Source organism: Salvelinus namaycush, chromosome 16 (genome assembly GCF_016432855.1).
Source record: "Salvelinus namaycush isolate Seneca chromosome 16, SaNama_1.0, whole genome shotgun sequence".
Classification (NCBI taxonomy): domain Eukaryota; kingdom Metazoa; phylum Chordata; class Actinopteri; order Salmoniformes; family Salmonidae; genus Salvelinus; species Salvelinus namaycush.
This window is the reverse complement of record NC_052322.1, coordinates 9,757,683-9,779,234: the sequence shown is the minus strand read 5'-3', so window position 1 is coordinate 9,779,234 and position 21,552 is coordinate 9,757,683. Positions and strand designations below refer to the sequence as shown.

General features: G+C 43.7%; 1 pseudogene; it reads right to left on the bottom strand.

Moving 5' to 3' along the window:
- LOC120060895 overlaps window positions 1-10,640 on the bottom strand; it is a 45,026-nt pseudogene extending 34,386 nt beyond the window's left edge.
- Window positions 10,641-21,552: the final 10,912 nt, after the last annotated feature.

Here is a 21,552-nt window from a genome sequence, read left to right as displayed (position 1 = left end):
ACTGCATCGCCGTGCAAACTGCGTTGCTACAGATGCTAGTTCGATACTCGTGCCGGCTGCGACCGGGAGACCCATGAGGCGACGTCCAAGTTAGGGGAGGGTTTGGCCGGCCGGGATGTCCTTGTCTGATCGCACTGTGGCGGGCCAGGCGCATGCACGCTGACACCAGGTGTATGATGTTTCCTCCAATATATATTTTTTTGGGGGGTGGATGAGTATAATTTGTATGCATAAAATGTAAAATAGTAATTACTAAAACGGGTAATTTTGTATACATTTATTTAAATTTGCATCGGGCCACTTCTGGGGGGATTCTGGTAAGATTCCGGCAAATTCGGCTGAATTCCGGTAGACGGAAACGGCCCGGTGTACTTGGGCCGATTCTGGGCAGTCATTCATTTTGATTCCGGGCCAAGTACGACACCCGATTCCTGGGTAATTCAATCAGTTCCGGCCCCTCGGAAGAGGGCCGCTTCTGGGTCGATTCCTCATGGCTAGCTGGGTAGCAGCACTATTTTGGTTGATTTTTGTGGTCTCAAACCAGTGAGTTTAACATTCTTCATCAAGAATATGGGCAACGTTTAATTATTGACAATGAAAGAGGTGGGAATGCTGTTCCCTTGTCATATAATTGTTACATTTACCATCAATATAGCATCAAAATTGTTTTCCTGATTGTATTTTGGCTATTCTTTTTTCGCGATGTGAGTATTGGGTCGCAACTGAGACAACCCGGTTCAATTTGGGTCCCGAGGCAAAACCAGTTGAGAACCACTGATCTAAAAGACCTGCATCACCTGTACTGGGAGCTTTTCCCTTTCTAAAGGACATATTTTGGGTATTTTTGGAGCATTTCATTTTTTTTTAGAGCCCCCGTACTGCACAATGAGGAAGTGAGTCGCTGGTTGGGGTAAGTTTCTCCAAAACAAGTGAAATCACAACAACAACAAAAATACAAAAAAAGTGTTTGGACCCTTCTATAACATGCCATTTAAATAAACAAATACAGCAAAATTCTCCTTTATAGCCTAATTACTGGTAGCCTAATTAGATTACTAATTGAGATGATTCAAGTATCAAGAGGTCAAGTGGCATGAGAAGATACTATATTGACCTGCTTGAGGACAAAACTAGGCCTCCCAGTTAAAAATACATTTTCCTAGCCATTACAACCTATGAATCTAGTAGTACTAAGCCTACTCCCACCATGGCTAAGACAAGCTAACTGAGCTAGCAGTACTCACCCAGTCTAAGTCTTTTCCTGTGGTAACAAGCCTTGTTAGCATGCTAAGCTAGCAATACCTACCCAGTCGAATTCTTCTCCTGTTGTATACAAGCCTATTTAGTTAACATGCTAAACTAGCAATACTCACCCTGTAGGCCTTCTCCTGCAGGTTGGTGTTGCTGAGCTTCAGGATAACATCAAATTTGATGGGCTTCACACTCATCTGACCAGGCTTCTTGTTAAAGTCCACCTGACGAATGATCTAAAGGACACACGAAAGAACAGAAAAATGTGTGCCTTCAGAAATCATGCTAAATTAGCAAAAACTTTACACACGTTAGACATCATCAAAACACCAGTGACAGTGCCTGCCCTCAAAAACACACAAGCCAGGACGTCACCATCCTTTGGTATGGGGCTCGTACAAAGGAAAAATAATTGAGGTTCCTGACGACAGACATTTTAATAAATTATCAATGCAAATATATGACCAAAGGTTACAGTCCGTAAAAAAGCATACCATTAAAAACTACAACCCATCAAACACTATATGCTTGGTGTTTTTTGAGTGTGTGTTTGTGTGCCCCTGGTGATGTGACCCTTTAGTAGCTGTGGCTTCTGCAAAAGCTACCGGGGATCCAAATAAACAAATGCCAATTATATTGTGCATGTCCTTCAGAATCAGCACAGTATGTGCCAGTGCTATATTTCTGTATTTTTACTTATATCATTTTGCATATCACATTGTGTGTTTTATGTGTACTGGATTGACCTAGTTCTCTATATTTTGTTTGTGTATCTGTGTGTGTGTGCATGTGAGGTCGTTGGCACTAGGCGAGCGGGAGCACTCCTGGCCAGGTCTGTCTGTACAAACATCGGATGTGGTGGTGGTCACCGGGGGGGGGGGGGGGGGGTGGATATGGGCCAGCCCTGATACACAGAGGGGGCCACTGTAGCAGGAAGCTCCAAATCATATGCCCCCCCAACACACACACACACACAAAGCACGTGTGTGTATGATGGTGAGGTCTGTTATTGTATATGGAGTGTGTTTGAGTGTTTGTTGGCTAAGCTAGCATGAGAAAGGCAGTATGGGAGGCGAGCGCTTGTTCCCGTGTGCATGTGCACAGTTTGACCAGAGCGATAAAGACCCGGCTGTGGTTTACGCTCTGCTCCTAACTCAGACATACCAAACTTGACACATATTTATGATCCCACAAGGCACGCATTTGCTTAGGCACTTTTTTAGTCTAATAATGTTGGCAGAAGACTGCCTCAGTCTGAATGGTAGTCTATAGACTGTTATGGGTACTTGGTAATTGGCTTCTCTTCATCTAGCTAACTAGAAATATGCTTAAAATGTACAATCAAGGCACTCCCTAGGATTTTCTGACAAGGTGGTGCTGATGTACAGTTGTGGCCAAAAGTTTTGAGAATGACACAAATATTAATTTTCACAAAGTCTGCTGCCTCAGTTTGTATGATGGCAATTTGCATATACTCCAGGATGTTATGAAGAGTGATCAGATGAATTGGAATTAATTGCAAAGTCCCTCTTTGCCATGCAAATGAACTGAATCCCCCAAAAACATTTCCACTTCATTTCAGCCCTGCCACAAAAGGACCAGCTGACATCATGTCAGTGATTCTATCGTTAACACAGTGTTGACGAGGACAAGGCTGGAAATCACTTTGTCATGCTGATTTTGTTCGAATAACTGACTGGAAGCTTCAAAAGGAGGGTGGTGCTTGGAATCATTGTTCTTCCCCTGTCACCCTTTTCCAGCATGATGGAGCACCTTGCCATAAGGCAAAAGTGATAACTAAGTGGCTCTGGGAACAAAACATCAATATTTTGGGTCCATGGCCAGGAAACTCCCCAGACCTTAATCCCATTGAGAACTTGTGGTCAATCCTCAAGAGGCGGGTGGACAAACAAAACCCCACAAATTCTGACAAACTCCAAGCATTGATTATGCAAGAATGGGCTGCCATCAGTCAGGATGTGGCCCAGAAGTTAATTGACAGCATGTCAGGGCGGATTGCAGAGGTCTTGAAAAAGAAGGGTCAACACTGCAAATATTGACTCTTTGCATCAACTTCATGTAATTGTCAATAAAAAACTTATGAAATTGTCAATAAAACACTTATGAAATTCTTGTAATTATACTTCAGTATTCCATAGTAACATCTGACAAAAATATCTAAAGACACTGAAGCAGCAAACTTTGTGAAAATGTATATTTGTGTCATTCTCAAAACTTTTGGCCACGACTGTAGGCCTAAGGTTTGGTAGGGGGGAGGTCCGGATGAGGTCAGTCAAGTTGTAGCATTTAGCATTTTTGAAAAACCTGTAACCGCTGAAAACTAGCATCTTAAAATATATCAAACATTGTAACCAAGACAGAAGTCTTGTTTGATCCTAAATTAAATTGAAGTGTCTCAATGACGCTTTCAAATTTTTGTAGGTTACATTTTGGGGTAATGATTATTCTAAATAATAGGCGTAATTATGTGGATAGTCGAATGAAAATGTCAACTGGCTTAATTGTGTTTGGGGAGAAAATTCAGAATAATTCAATTACTGGATGCAATGTAGTAGTCTAGTTTACTGTAGGCTTTTTGTAATATGAAACAACTGAACTAGGCCTATAGGAGCTTGTTTCAGTTCTCCATCCCTGACCTAATCTATCAAATTAGGTCTGACTACTAGGCTACCATTCATTCAACATGCCTTGTCGTAATTGGCGAACTATCATCACACCATTAGCAGCCCACTGTTGACATACAGCTATATGAAGAGGACAGATGAACTGATTAATTAACATAGGCCTGCTAATCTTTAACAGCCTAAATTACATTTCTGTGAAGGATGATATTAGAGGAACAGCTCTCTGCTACTGTCTGTCTGTTTCCATCTCCACAGCGACGCGTACTGAACTCCCACAGCACTGCACGTTTCCTTGCTTGTCAATGCGCTCGCGCCTACTACAGAGATCAAGCATATGAAATGTGCTATTTTACAGGGTCAGCCACAGTAGTACGGCACCACTGTAGAAAATTAGGGTTAAGTGCCTTGCTCAACGGGACAGCGGCAGTTGTTACCTAGTCGGCTTGGGGATTTGAACCAGCAACCTTTTGGTTACCGGCCCAACGCTCTTTACTGCTAGGCTACCTGCCAGGGTTAGCCTTAGCTAAGGCGCTAACTACAAAATAATAGTGGTTATGAGCTTGACTAACACATATATTTTTGGAAAATGTATTTGTCAAACAGTTTGTTCTCCATTTTACCTACCCTGTGGTATCAATGAATGAAGTGGAGAGCTGCCATCCAGGTAGATGGAGGAAAACCAATAGTACTATGACTATAGGGGTGGGCCTGAGCAGAGAACTAACTTTCTCCTCATCCGAGTCGTCTGAATGGCTCAGCTCCAACTTCAGACAGTTACAGTTACCACAATGTGCCAACTAGAAGCCTATTTTTGGGTCGTTTTTTTGTACCGGCGTACTTTGACCTCAAATTGTGTGCATGGTATGCAAAATGCGTGCAGGTTGACAGGTTTACTAATGCACTCTGCAGACCACATCCTCTCTGCCTATGTAGCAGCCGGCCACCTCCCCACCCACACACACAAACGGGGGAGCACGAGGGGGGTGCTTTTCTGCTGCTCTAATTAAAACAGTAGCAGCGCGCACCTCAGCCTCTTTTCTCTTTAATGAGGGAAACAGTTCAAAAAATGAATAAACAGGCAATGGGGTGCATCATGAATAAACACTGTGCGCTGTGAGGGGTTCTTGGAGTGTGTGTGCTGGAGGGTGGACGGCTGTGCCGTAGGCAGAGAGGGATGTGGTCTGCAGAGCACGTTAGGAGCAGAGTAAACCACAGTCTGGCCTTTATCACTTTGGTCAGACCATCAACACACACACACACACACACACACACACACACACACACACACACACACACACACACACACACACACACACACACACACACACACACACACACACACACACACACACACACACACACACACACACACACACACACCAGACCATCACGGTGACCACTCCCACAAAACCAAGCTGTCGCCTCCATACTACCGTTCTCCTGTTAGCTTACCACAGGAGGCTAGCACTCACGAAGACATATATGGGTATGCACACCACATATACTCAAAGCCAAACCCACACGCACACAGTCAAACATGTTGACAGTTTGTGCCCTTACCCTGATAACAAAGGTGTGTAGCGCGCACACACAAACCTCAGATGTACTTCCTCCCCCTCATCGTTCCGAGGCTATGCCGTTGTTAGCCGTTGAGACCTCGCTAACTGCCTTGATACACTGGACTGTGTTTTCCACTGATACCTGAGAAAATGTTGCATAACTCCCACCCAAGTTGTTTGTTTCCATTGGTTCTGTTGCCAAATGTTGTCCTTTTGAGGTATTTCTCACATCTAATCAACCCCTTCAGATCAAGGCTACACAAGTGCTCAGGGCAGGGGTGGCCAACCCTCCTCATAGTGAGCTACTGGTTATGCAAGGTTTTGATCCGACCCTGTTGTAAGTTAACATACCAGATTCCGCTGAGCATGGTCCAGTGAGCATATTACCAGTTCATTTAGGTGTGATACCTAGATTAGGGTTGGAGCGAAATCCTTCAGGGCTCGTATTCACAAAGTATCTAAGAGTAGGAGTGCTGATCTAGGATCAGGTCCCTCCTGTCCCTGTAATCGTGTTCATTATTAAGTAAAGAAGGCAAAACTGGTTCTAGATCAGCACCTCTACAGGGAGAAGCTTTGTGAATACAGGCCTAGGAGGGCAGTGCTGTTGGGGGAAGGTGGGGCACCCTTAGTATAGAGCAGTGGTTCACCTGCCACACACACACACACACACACTATATGATACATTTATTAAACATAAGAATGAATGAGTGTGAGTTTGTCACAACCCGGCTTGTGGGAAGTGACAAAGAGCTCTTATAGGACCAGGGCACAAAAAATAATAATCAATAATTTTGCTCTTTATTTAACCATCTTACATATAAAACCTTATTTGTTCATCGGAAATTGTGAATAACTCACTACAGGTTAATGATAAGGGTGTGCTTGAACGGATGCACATAACTCTGCAATGTTGGGTTGTATTGGAGAGAGTCTCAGTCTTAAATCATTTTCCATACACAGTCTGTGCCTGTATTTAGTTTTCATGTTAGTGAGGGCCAAGAATCCACTCTCACATAGGTTTTTTATTTAATTTTAATTTAACCTTTATTTAACTAGGCAAGTCAGTTAAGAACAAATTCTTATTTACAATGACAGCCTATGGGGGAACAGTGGGTTAACTGCCTTTTTCAGGGGCAGAACGACAGATTTGTACTTTATCAGCTCTGGGATTTGATCTAATAACCTTTCAGGTTACGGGCCCAACACCCTAACCACTAGGCTAAGTCCCGCCAAGGTACATGGTTGCAAAGGGCATCAGTGTCTTAACAGCGCGATTTGCCAAGACAGGATACTCTGAGCACAGCCCAATCCAGAATCTGGCAGTGGCTTCTGATTAAATTACATTTTCACAGAACCGCTTGTTGTAATTTCGATGAGGCTCTCTTGTTCAGATATCAGTATGTGGACTGGAGGCAGGGCATGAAAGGGATAACGAATCCAGTTGTTTGTGTCGTCCGTTTCGGGAAAGTACATGCGTAAATGCGCACCCAACTCACTGAGGTGCATCGCTATATCACATTTGACATTGTCCATAAGCTGGAGTTCATTTGCACACAAAAAATCATACAATGATGGAAAGACCTGTGTGTTGTCCTTGTTAATGCAGACAGAGAAGAGCTCCAACTTCTTAAATAATAGCCTCAATTTTGTACCGCACATTGAATATAGTTGCGGAGTGTCCCTGTAACCCTAGATTCAGATAATTCGGGCAAGAAATAACATCACCCAGATAGGCCAGTCATGTGAGAAACTCCTCATTATGAAAGCGGTCAGAGAAGTGAAAATGATGGTCAGTAAAGAAAACTTTAAGCTCGTCTCTCAATTTAAAAAAAAACGTGTCAATACTTTGCCCCTTGATAAGCAGCGCACTTCTGTATGTTGTAAAAGCGTTACATGGTCGCTGCCCATGTCATCGCATAGCGCAGAAAATACACGAGAGTTCAGGGGCCTTGCTTTAACAAAGTTAACCATTTTCACTGTAGTGTCCAAAACGTCTTTCAAGCTGTCAGGCATTCCTTTGGCAGCAAGAGCCTCTCGGTGGATGCTGCAGTGTACCCAAGTGGCATCGGGAGCAACTGCTTGCACGAATGTTACCATTCCACTCTGTCTCCCTGTCTCCCTGTCATGGCTTTTTTTTGCGCCATCAGTACAGATACCAACATGAGCAGCAGCTACGTTTGGCTACATACAGACCGTTAGTGGAATAGCGGAATAGAGAGAGTAGCGGTTAATGTGATTGGATGTTAATTATTTGACTAGGCTACCTGTATTTGACATTGTGTTGTTATTTCACTGAACACTGGTTGATGCTTATTTATAAAACCCTCTTAGGCCTCACTCCCCCCTATCTGAGATATCTGCTGCAGCCCTCATCTTCCACATACAAGTCACATTCTGTTAAAGGTCCCCAAAGCACACACATCCCTGGGTCGCTCGTCTTTTCAGTTCGCTGCAGCTAGCGACTGGAACGAGCTGCAATAAACACTCAAACTGGACGGTTTTATCTCAATCATTCAAAGACTCAATCATGGACATTCGTACTGACAGTTGTGGCTGCTTTGCGTGATGTATTGTTGTCTCTACCTTCTTGCCCGTTGTGCTGTTGTCTGTGCCTAATAATGTTTGTACCATGTTGTGTTGCTACCATGTTGTTGTCATGTTGTGTTGCTACCAAGCTGTGTTGTCATGTGTTGCTGCCTTGTTATGTTGTAGTCTTAGGTCTCACTTTATGTAGTGTTGTGATGTGTTTTGTCCTACATTTATATTGTATTTATTTTTAATCCCAGCCCCCGTCCCAGCAGGAAGTATTTTGCCTTTTGGTAGGCCGTCATTGTAAATAAGAATTTGTTCTTGACTGACTTGCCTAGTTAAATAAAGGTAAAAAAGAAAGAAAGAAAAAAAACACTAGATGGTTTAATTTTATTTTGGAAGTGAAACGAAGCTACTCGTGCAAGAAAAAAGAACTTACCCAAATGTATAGTCAGTTGGAAAATATAAATGGACTCTTTGAAAATGTAAAAAAAGTATATATACTTTGTTAAATGTGAATCACATTTTTATTTGGCGTACTCCGACGGCATTGAAGGTAGGTTCGGGATGGTGATGGGTGGATTTGGCTCTTACCTCCAGTAGGAAGGGCAGAATGGGCACAAAGGTGTGTGTGCTGCCAGAGAGGAGGGTGAGGCCACTCACACAGTGGATCCTCTGAGGGTAGTAGCATTTAGTGGGCACCAGCCTGCACAGCAATACAGACACAGATTCAGTGGTTAACACTACCACCTGCTGGTGAAAATGTGAAGTACAACTTGCTTTTAGGGCAGGGGTGGGCAATACATTTTGGCTCGAGAGCCACATAGAGATTAAGAAATTCTATAGCGGGCCAAACATAATTTCTATGTGTGTGTGTGTGTGTACCCACTTGATGGTGCCCACTATGACCTGGTACAGTGGGTAGATGAGGGGCTGCAGGACGTCGCTGGGGTGCAGCGTGCTGAGAAAACGACGCCACAGGTATTTGTGTTTATTATGGATCCCCATTAGCTGCTGCCAAGGCTACTCTTCCTGGGGTCCAGCAAAAAAGTTTATAAAAATGTTCAAAACATTACAACACACTGTGTGCCCTCAGGCCCCTGCTCCACCACACATCTACAGTTCTAAATCCATGTGTACGTGTGTACAGTGCGCATGTTATGGTGTGTGTGTGTATGCATGTGTCTGTGCCTATGTTTGTGTTTCTTCACAGTCCCCGCTGTTCCATAAGGTGTTTTTTAATCTGTTTTTCTAAATTCAATTTTACAGCTTGCATCAGTAACTTGATGTGGAATAGAGTTCCATGTCGTCATGGCTCTATGTAGTACTGTGCGCTTCCCGTAGTCTGTTCTGGACTTGGGGACTGTGAAGAGACCTCTTGTGGCATGTCTGGTACAGGCAGTGGACAAACTGCCAGTTATACACCGACTGGTATGTCTCCTGCAGCGATCACGCACAGAGACACACAAGGACACAGACACCTTAAATTAACATCAGCACCGATCTACATTCCATTCGTAGTTTGTAATAAAAACATTGTAACAAGCTTGTTGTAACAAGCTTTTCTAATGATTTGTCCCAGTAGTCTGAAATAAAAGTGGAACCTTTGGCTCCTATGTTAATATGTCACTTTGACCACACAATAAAATCTTTATAAATAACATTATTCCTTAATATCACTATCTGTACTTTCTAGTGTCCTATATCATACCTCATCATCATTAACCTGTGTACTTTTACATCACACATAGTCCTTGACTATGTTCTCCAAATGTTGCTATTTGATTAGGATCCCCATTAGCAGCTACTCTTCTTGGGGTCCACACAAAACATTGCATAATACAGAATATTAATAGAAAAGAAAAGCTCAAGGACATAACTACATACATTTAAAATGTCACAGCCTACATACACACAATATATCTAGGTCAAATAGGGGAGGTGTTGCTTTCAGTTTTTTGAAACCAGGTTTGCCAGATGGATAGGAGTTTTTTGAATTTGTTGTGGATTTGGGGACTGTGAAAAGAACCCTGGTGCCATGTCTGGTGGGGTAGGTGCGTGTCAGAGCTGTGTGTAAATTGACTATGAAAACAAATCTGAATTTAACACATTGTTACTTATAAAAAATAAGAAGCGATGCAGTCAATCTCTCCGATACTTTTAGCCAAGAGAGACTGGCATGCATAGTATTGATATAGACCTCTGATCACAGTGAAGAGCAACACGCACCAGTCTGTTCTGGGCCAGCAGCGTTTTCTTTTATGTCCTTCTTTGCAGCACCTGACCATATGACTAGGCAATAATCAAGATACACTATATATACACAAAAGTATATTGACACCCCTTCAAATTAGTGGATTCGGCTATTTCAGCCTCACCCTTTGCTGACAGGTATATAAAATCGAGCACACCTCCATGCAATTTCCATAAACAAACGTTGGCAGTAGAACAGCCTTACTGAAGAGCTCAGCGACTTTCAAAATGGTACCGTCATAGGATGCCACCTTTCCAACAAGTCAGTTTGTCAAATTTCTGCCCTGCTAGAGCTGCCCCGGTCAACTGTAAATGCTTTTATTGTGAAGTGGAAACATCTAGGAGCAACAACATCTCAGCTACACAAACTCACAGAACGGGACGGCTGAGTGCTGAAACGCATAACTTGTAAAAAATCGTCTGTCCTTGGTTACAACACTCACTACTGGAAGCAATGTCAGCACAAGAACAGCCGCATGCACACAAACCTAAGATCACTATGCGCAATGCCAAGTGTCAACTGGAGTGGTATAAAGCTCACCGCTATTGGACTCTGGAGCAGTGAAAACGAGTTCTCTGGAGGGATGAATTACGCTTCACCTATCAGGCAGTCCGACAGACAAATCTGGGTTTGCTATCTTCCCCAGTGCATAGTGTCAACTGTAAAGTCAGGTGGAGGAGGAATAATGGTTTGGGGCTGTTTTTCATGGTTCGGACCCCTTAGTTTCAGTGAAGGGAAATCTTAATGCTACAGCATACAATGACATTCTAGACGATTGTGTTCCCAAATTTGTGGCAACAGTTTGGGGAAGGCCCTTTCCTGTTTCAGCATAACAATGTCCCCGGTGCACAAAGTGAGGTTCATACAGAAATGGTTTGTCGAGATTGATGTGGAAGAACTTGACTGGCCCGCACACAGATCCCTGACCTCAATCCCATCGAACACCTTTGGGATAAATTGGAACGCCGACTGCAAGCCAGGCCTAATTGCCCAACATCAGTGCCCAACCTCACTCATGCTTTTGTGGCTGAATGGAAGCAAGTCCCCGCAGCAATGTTCCAACAACTAGTGGAAAGCCTTCATAGATGAGTGGAGGCTGTTATTGCAGCAAAGTGGGGATCAACTCTATATTAATAGCCATGATTTTGGATTGAGATGTTCGAACAAGCAGGTGTTCACATGCTTCTGGTCATGTAGTGTATGCTGCACTGATGCCACCTTTTCAACTTCCCATGTATTGGTTCACCAAGACCAATGTAAAAAGATAAAGGTGGGGACTGAGCCCAGTAGATTGCTTTAGTTCTGAAGAGGCATTGTTTCAGAATGGAGGGTGCTGCAGCTCTGCTGGTGTTGCTGTTCTCTCGGTCTGGAGCATGGGCTCAGGGAGAGAGTGGCGGGGTCAGAGAGAATGACATCACTCAACCGGGTCACAGTGAAGGGAGAGCGTGCAGGGAGAGTGATGTTGAACAGTTGACCAACCAGTCTGACATCTGGACTGAGCTGAAGGAGCTGAGAGACATGGTGGTGGAAGAGAGAGTGGAGCTGAGGAACGTGGGGTTAGGACCAGACCAAAATATCACCACAATATTTTTTTTAAATGTTGACAATTTTTGCAGTTTTTTAATAATAAAAGTTCTAAATATGCTTTATGAGTAGGGCATGGCCCTAGGATGACAATACATTCCAGGCGTTTTTAATGGGGCTTTGGCCATTCTGATTGTGTTATACAGTTCAATAAAACTTCCACCAAAAGTTGGAATATAGTGGGCACTTTGAATACAGTGTTGTTTGACATGATAATGAATGAAAATGCCAGGGACGGGCTATTGTGACAGGGTAGGAACCAAAGTGTTCGTCAGCTTTTACCAAGTGGACCCTAATTCATGTTAAATTAAAATGTTTTCGCTTACTGTAGCTTTGAGTAGCTAAAATACAACAGCAATGGTATCAGGCTGTAATAGAGAGCTAGCTATGCTTGCGCTGACTAACTATATTTAGCTAGCAATTAGCATTAGTGGCTAACATTATTTATTTTAGCAACAACTTGCTGTTTGCAGATAGTAAGACACAAAAATGAATAGTATGATTATAGAGCGATTGTGGATTTAAACTCAGCAAAAAAAGAAACGTCATCTCACTGTCAACTGCGTTCTTTTCGAGAAAACTTAACATGTGTAATTATTTGTATAAACATAACAAGACTCAACAACTGAGATATAAACTGAACAAAACTGAACAAGTTCCACAGACATGTGATGAACAGAAATTGAATAATGTGTCCCTGAACAAAGGGGGGGGGGGTCAAAATCAAAAGTAACAGTCAGTATCTGGTGTGGCCACCAGCTGCATTAAGTACTGCAGTGCATCTCCTCCTCATGGACTGCACCAGATTTGCCAGTTCTTGCTGTGAGACGTTACCCCACTCTTCAACCAAGGCACCTGCAAGTTCCCGGACATTTCTGGGGGGAATGGCCCTAGCCCTCACGTTCTGATCCAACAGGTCCCATACATGCTCAATGGGATTGAGATCCGGGCTCTTCGCTGGCCATGGCAGAACACTGACATACCTGTCTTGCAGGAAATCACGCTCAGAACGAGAAGTATGGCTGGTGGCATTGTCATGCTGGACGGTCATGTCAGGATGAGCCTGCAGGAAGGGTACCACATGAGGGAGGAGGATGTCTTCCCTGTAACGCACAGCGTTGAAATTGCCTGCAAGGACAACAAGCTCAGTTCGATGGTGCTGTGACACACCGCCCCAGACCATGACGGACCCTCCACTTCCAAATCGATCCCGCTCCAGAGTACAGGCCTCAGTGTAACGCTCATAACTTTGACGATAAACGCGAATCCGACCATCACCCCTCGTGAGACAAAACCGCGACTCGTCAGTGAAGAGCACTTTTTGCCAGTCCTGTCTAGTCCAGCGACGGTGGGTTTGTGCCCATAGGCGACGACATTGTTGCCGGTAATGTCTGGTGAGGACCTGCCTTACAACAGGCCTACAAGCCCTCAGTCCAGCCTCTCTCAGCCTATTGCGGACTATTGCCTTCCTGGTGTAACTCGGGCAGTTGTTGTTGCCATCCTGTACCTGTCCCGCAGGTGTGATGTTCAGATGTACCGATCCTGTGCAGGTGTTGTTACACGTGTTCGCCAAAATATGAAGTATACATGCAGAGAACACTATTTCCGTACTTCAGGGCCCATAATGCAATTCTTCAGGAAATGGACGTGGCTTCACATAATTTTCAGACTTGAAGAAAATGGCGTAAAATATGCAGCCGAAGTACAACCAGAGCGGATACAAATTCATTGCTTTAACTAATTATGACAAATGTTAAGCAATGTAATAAAGTAATGACTTAACAAATAAGTTACCTTACACGTTATGTTTTCTGGCAATCTGTTAGCTATGCTGTCTTTATGAACCACATAGCATATCATTACAGCAGTATGTACCGGTATGTTAGCTAGCTACCTAATGTTAGTTGGCTGCTTATACATCAAACTTGCCAGTATATTAACTAAAGGCTAACTACCCAACATTTATTGACTTGATTATTCCTGTCATTATTAGCTTAGTTATTAAATGGTATAGTCGTTGTGCGTTCTCAATGGACATTCGGGTGCTTTCATAAATTCGTAAATTCGCTCTGGCTATCTACTCCGATTTCAGAGCACTCTCATCTGAGTGTACCACAGCGCAGAATAATTAATGATGAATGGCCGGTGTCAGTAAACGTTGGCAAAAAAGCATAATTAAATTGTTGCCAGCAGCACTGTTACAGTCACCAGCGATCTGAATAACATGAAAACTGCCTAACCAGCTCTGCTAGAGCAAATAAAATGGTCAGAGTGGTCTCATTTGTGTCTGCAGCTCGCAAGCTAGCCAACGTTAGCTTGGGTGCTTGACTGCCTTTGCAAGGTCAGAACGCTCAAATCAACCCTACTCCTCGTCCAGTGTGCCCTCCTCCGAGAGCGAAACCCGTACCAACAGATGCATATCTATATTCCCAGTCATGTAAAATTCATAGATTAGGGCCTAATGAATGTATTTCATTAGAATGATTTCCTTATATGAACTGTAAATCAGTAAAATCTTTGAAATGTATGCATTTTGCATTTCAAAGATTTTACTGAGTTACAGTTAAAATAAGGAAATCCGTCTATTGAAATAAATTGTTACATGACTGGGAATACAGATATGCATATGTTGGTACGGGTCTGGATCAGAAATCTGGTGTGACCACCGTTTGCCTCATGCAGCATGACATCTCCTTCGCATAGTTGATCAGGCTGTTGATTGTGGCCTGTTGATTGTGGCCTGTTGATTGTGGCCAGCCTCTTCAATGGCTGTGCGAAGTTGCTGGATATTGGTGGCAACTGGAACACGCTGTCGTACACATCGATCCAGAGCATCCCAAACATACTCAATGGGTGACATGTCTGGCGAGTATGCAGGCCATGGAAGAACTGGGACATGTTCAGCTTCCAGAAAGTATGTACAGATCCTTGCAATATGGGGCTGTGCATTATCATGCTGAAACATGAGGTGATGTCGGCAGATGAATGGCACGACAATGGGCCCCAGGATCTCGTCACGGTATCTCTGTGCATTCAAATTGCTATCAAACAAATGCAATTGTGTTCATTGTCTGTAGCTTATGCCTGCCCATACCATAACCCCACCAGCACCATGGCGCACTCTGTTCACAACATTGATATCAACAAACCACTCGCCCACACGCCATACACCTTGTCTGCATGGCCCACTGCATGCCAGTGGCCCATTGACGTCGGTTACGACACCAAACTGTAATCAGGTCAAGACCCTGGTGTAGATGATGAGCACACAGATTTATGTTTCTGACAGTTTGTGCAGATATTCTTTGGTTGTGCAAACCCACAGTTTCATCAGTTTCAGGGTAGCTCGTCTCAGACCATCTGGCAGGTGAAGAAGTCAGATGTGGAGGTCCTGGGCTGGCGTGGTTACACGTGGCCTGCGGTTGTGAGGCCGGTTGGACGTACTGACAAATTCTCAAAAATGGCTTATGGTAGAGAAATTAACATTCAATTCTTTGGTAACAGCTCTGGTGTAAATTCCTGCAGTCAGCATGCCAATTGCACGCTCCCTCAAAACTTGACATCTGTGGCATTGTTTTGTGTGACAAAACTGCACATTTTAGAGTGGCCTTTTATTGTCCCCAGAACAAGGTGCACCTGTGTAATTATCATGCTGTTTAATCAGCTAATTGATATGACACACCTGTCAGGTGGATGGATTATCTTGGCAAAGGAGAAATGCTCATTAACAGCGATGTAAACGAATTTGTGCACAAAATGTTTGCTTTTTGTGCATAGGGCTGTTACGGCGACCGTATTACCGCCACACGGGCGGTCAGGAGTCAGTCAAATTCCACGTGACCGTTTAGTCACGGTAACCAGGCTTCTCCAAGCTCTGATGCTGCTGATGGTCATTCGTAGCCTACCAAACTTGCTAACTGTCTGGTACTCAGCACTCTATTGCCCCTCGAATCACTTTGACATCAATGCAATGTCATCAAAAATCTAATCAAACACTTTATGAGAGCCCATAAGCTCATGGTGCACAACATTTCTGTAGGCTATGCAACTGCCCGAGAAAAGAGAGTTTTGATGGCCTCTATTAAAACGAGGATCCCATCAGCTTCCTATAGACTAGGGCTACTATATTTATCAACTTTCCTATTATTAAGCACATTGCTGCGCTTTACAACAGGAGTATAGCCTACCTGGCTGGCATGAAAATGAACCATGGGAAAAGAGTCCTCCATTCGCTATTTAAATGCATAGATTATTTAAAAATGTTTTACCCATGCCCCTTTTCCGACAAGTGCATGATAATGGTCCATTCTAAATCAAAACTAATTCCACATATATTATTTGGTATATGTGAAGACACTAACTCAAGAATAGTCTGATGGGTGACAATATTCGTGTGCAGTAAGGCAAGAAACAGCGCATGTATTTTTCTTTTGTGCAACTTTTTCAAATCATAGTTGCATGTCTCATGTAGCCTAGCCCATAGGCCAATATGTTTTGATAAGGTTTGTATCACAACTAAAGTGGACAAATAACCCCTAGCTTTACACGGGGTTTAGAGCATAAGTTGTACACAAATCAAATCACATTTTATTTGTCACATACACATGGTTAGCAGATGTTAATGCGAGTGTAGCAAAATGCTTGTGCTTCTAGTTCCGACAGTGCATTAATATCTAACAATTACCCAACAACTACCTAATGCACACAAATATAAAAGGGTAAATGAGAATATGTACATACATATAAGTGCAGTATATGGATGAGCGATGGCCGAGCGGCATAGGTAAGGTGTGTCGTGTCTTTGGCTATGCCGGATTAAGTGATATGACATGCTATTCTATAAAATCATTTCTCTGTAATTCATATTACCTGATTAAGCTAATCAGGTGAATGTAATTAACTAGAAAGTTGCGGCACCACGAAAGAATGTTTATAGAGCCGTTATCTTCCGAATAAACTCTTAAAGACCTAGTAATCTTTTACATCAATAGCAGTCAATATTTAATCGTCACCTTGTTTAGTCTCATCTGAAAGTTGTAAATTCTTGGTCATGAGTTATAAGTTGAATCAGCAATACAAAATTTGGTTTAATTATTTATTTACTAAATAATCACACAGATTTACATCTACACAGAATGGATCATACATTGATTACAAATTATGTCATAAAGAAAACGTCCCTGGTGGACGGAACAGATACGACGGCTGGTTACACAACGAGAAGGGGTTGGGTTTGAGTGAAAGAGCAGGAAGACTGAGTAACAAAGGGAGACGCTATGCTATCGTAAATTCAGAATATTATGCATTCTAAATAACCGCCCATTTAAAAAAGGAGAATGCAATAAATATTTACTCTGAGCTGCGCTTCGGTAGATTGGTCGTCGATGGAAGGCCGGTTTGTTCTTTGAAGAATGTCTCTGGTGGTAAACTGTATACTTGGTAGTACCGTCGTCGTGTGGTAGAATAGATACTCTGTCCGTCCTCTCCTAGCCCACGTCTACAGTTGCTGCGCTAACGCAATGGATAGGAGGTATCACTTATTTAGTGAATAAGGGTTCAAACTTCATACCAAGTTGCCATGCTATATGCTCATGCTATATTCTGTCTGGTATAGTCGAAATTCATCCTTCCAGCGTGTAGGTCGTCACCTTCACATTGAAATTGGATGCTAATTTAGTTAGGTTCTCTAAGGTTGGCTAAGTTCTGTAGGTGGTCTTTGTCCTTGGAACAGAAAGTTACATTTTCATCAAGGGGCTTATATAGGATTGGGAGAGAGGGCCGTGTTTAATAGTTTACAACCACTGTCTGTTCACATGGGCGGGGCCACTGAGTTGGCAGAGTTTACTCTATGACAAACCGTTCTCTCATTAAGAAACTAAATTACATTTCATTTTTTCACAAATAGTTTCATATTTAAACATTTAAATTGCACAACAATTCCATGTGAATCTGATAACTATAATGTGTAGACTTTCCAAGATACAGTTTATCATTAGTAATAATGTCTCAGATGACAACTGATCTGGCATCATATTCTTTAAGTACCAACGCATATTTTCAGCTGGTTGGATTACCGAAATATGGTTCCTTTCCCCACCCTTTTGATGTTATAAGACTCTTTCTATGTTAACAAAGGACTTTCCAAGAGTCACTCTGTAGAGTAGGGAGAGAGAAAAGGGGACATGTATTTATGGTGGTCATAAACCTCCCCCCATCAGGCCAACGTCATGACAGTTGCAATAGATTGTATAAAATACAGTATATACATGTGATAGGAGTAATGTAAGATATGCAAACATTATGTAAAGTGGCATTATATAAAGTGTCATTGTTTAAAGTAACTAGTGATCCATTTATTCAAGTGGCCAGTGATTGGGTCTCAATCTAGGCAGCAGCCTCTGAGTTAGTGATTGCTGTTTAGCAGTCTGATGGCCTTGAGATACAGACTGAAAAACAGCTTCTCAGTCCCAGCTTTGATGCACCTGTACTGACCTCGCCTTCTGGAAGGTGGCAGTGTGAACAGGTAGTGGCTTGGGTGGTTGTTTTCCTTGCTTATATTTTTTGCCTTCCTGTGACGGAAGGTCTCCTGAGGGATCTCCTCCCAGACCTGGACTAAAGCATCCGCCAACTCCTGGACAGTCTGTGGTGCAACGTGGCGTTGGTGGATGGAGCGAGACATGATGTCCCAGATGTGCTCAATTGGATTCAGGTCTGGGGAACGGGCGGGCCAGTCCATAGCATCAATGCCTTCCTCTTGCAGGGAACTGCTGACACACTCCAGCCACATGAGGTCTAGCATTGTCTTGCATTAGGAGGAACCCAGGGCCAACCGCACCAGCATATGGTCTCACAAGGGGTCTGAGGATCTCATCTCGGTATCTAATGGCAGTCAGGCTACCTCTGGCGAGCACATGGAGGGCTGTGCGGCCCCCCAAAGAAATGCCACCCCACACTATGACTGACCCACCGCCAAACCGGTCATGCTGGAGGATGTTGCAGGCAGCAGAACGTTCTCCACGGCGTCTCCAGACTCTGTCACGGCTGTCACATGTGCTCAGTGTGAACCTGCTTTCATCTGTGAAGAACACAGGGCGCCAGTGGCGAATTTGCCAATCTTGGTGTTCTCTGGCAAATGCCAAACGTCCTGCACGGTGTTGGGCTGTAAGCACAACCCCCACCTGTGGACGTCGGGCCCTCATACCACCCTCATGGAGTCTGTTTCTGACCATTTGAGCAGACACATGCACATTTGTGGCCTGCTGGAGGTCATTTTGCAGGGCTCTGGCAGTGCTCCTCCTGCTCCTCCTTGCACAAAGGCGGAGGTAGCGGTCCTGCTGCTGGGTTGTTGCCCTCCTACGGCCTCCTCCACGTCTCCTGATGTACTGGCCTGTCTCCTGGTAGCGCCTCCATGCTCTGGACACTACGCTGACAGACACAGCAAACCTTCTTGCCACAGCTCGCATTGATGTGCCATCCTGGATGAGTTGCACTACCTGAGCCACTTGTGTGGGTTGTAGACTCCGTCTCATGCTACCACTAGAGTGAAAGCACCGCCAGCATTCAAAAGTGACCAAAACATCAGCCAGGAAGCATAGGAACTGAGAAGTGGTCTGTGGTCACCACCTGCAGAACCACTCCTTTATTGGTGGTGTCTTGCTAATTGCCTATAATTTCCACCTGTTGTCTATTCCATTTGCACAACAGCATGTGAAATTTACTGTCAATCAGTGTTGCTTCCTAAGTGGACAGTTTGATTTCACAGAAGTGTGATTGACTTGGAGTTACATTGTGTTGTTTAAGTGTTCCATTTATTTTTTTGAGCAGTGTATATATATTTTTTTAAATAAGTGTTTTATCTGTACCCATATTAAAAGAAACGTGACACCCAATTCGGTTCCAACAATGCAACGGTGTTAATCGGTGGGGTGTTCCAGCTCGTATTCTTTGATGTCACGCTTCACACCGGTGTCAAAATCGCTATAGCCAGATGGTTTCATGTAAATTATGTGTATTGAAGCCACCGCACAGCCATTTTGGCACTCCTCAATTGTATAACATTTTGAAAGCTAAAGAAATGCATTTATTAATGTCTACAATGCTCCCCATCCAACCTGACAGAGCTTGAGATGATCTGCAGAGACAAATGGAAGAAATTCCCCATATACAGGTTTGCCAAGCTTGTAGCGTCATACCCAAGAATACTCAAGGCTGTAATCGCTGCCAATGGTGCTTCAACAAAGTACTGAGTAAAGGGTCTGAATAATATGATAATTCAGTTGTTTAGCAAAAAAATAATAATCCTTTGTCATTATGGGCTATTGTGTGTAGATTGGTGTGTGTGTTTGTGGGGGGGGGGGGGGCTAAGGCTGTAAAAAGTCAAGGGGTCTGAATACTTTCCGAAGGCACTGTAAGTATTCAGACTTACTGAGTACTTTGGTGAGGCACCTTTGGCAGTGATTACAGCCTTGTCTTCTTGGGTATGACGCTACAAGCTTGGCACACCTATAGTTGGGGAGTTTCTCCCATTCTTCTCTGCAGATCCTCTCAAGCTCTGTCAGTTTGGATGGGCAGCGTCACTGCACAGCTATTTTCAGGTCTCTCCAGAGAGGTCTCTCCAGCCAGAGTCCGGGCTCTGGTTGGGCCACTCAAAGACATTCAGAGACTTGTACCGAAGCCACTCCTGCATTGTCTTGGCTGTGTGCTTAGGGTCGTTGTCCTGTTGGAAGGTGAACCTTCAACCCAGTCTGAGTTCCTGAGCAGGTTGTCATTAAAGGACTCCCTGTACTTTTCTCCGCTCATCTTTCCCTCGAGCCTGACTAGTCTCCCAGTCCCTGCAGCTGAAAAACATCCCCACAGCATGATACTGTCACCACCATGCTTCACCGTAGGGATGGTGCAAGGTTTCTTCCGGACGTGACGCTTGGCATTCAGGCCAAAGAGTTCAGTCTTGGCATCATCAGACCTGACAATCTTGTTTCTCATGGTCTGAGTCCTTTAGGTGCCTTTTGGCAAACTCCAAGTGAGCTGTCCTGTGCCTTTTACTGAGGAGTGGCTTCCATCTGGCCACTCTACCACAAAGGCCTGATTGGTGCAATGCTGCAGAGATGGTTGTCCTTCTAGAAGGTTCTCCCATCTCCACAGAGGAACTCTGGAGCTCTGTCAGAGTGACCTTCCGGTTCTTGGTCACCTCCCTGACCAAAGCACTTCTCCCCGATTGCTCAGTTTGGCCGGGCGGCCAGCAGCAGGAAGAGTCTTGGTGGTTCCAAACTTCTTCCATCTAAGAATGATGGAGGCCGCTGTGTTCTTGGGGACCTTCAATGCTGCAGACATTTTTTGATACCCTTCCCCAGATCTGTAGCTCGACACAATCCTGTCTCGGAGCACTACAGACAATTCCTTTGACCTCATGGCTTAGTTTTTTCTCTGACATGCACTGTCAACTGTGGGACCTTATATAGACAAGTGTATGCCTTTCCAAATCATGTCCAATCAATTGAATTTACCACAGGTGGACTCCAATCAAGGTGTAGAAACGTCTCAAGGATGATCAAAGGAAACAAGATGCACCTGAGCTCAATTTCAAATCTCATAGCAAAGGGTTGTGAATACTAATGTAAATAAGGTATTTCAGGTTTTTTTTTTTTTATACATTTGCAAACATTTCTAAAAACCTGTTTTAGCTTTGTCATTATGGGGTATTGTGTGTAGATTGATGAGGAAAACATTATAT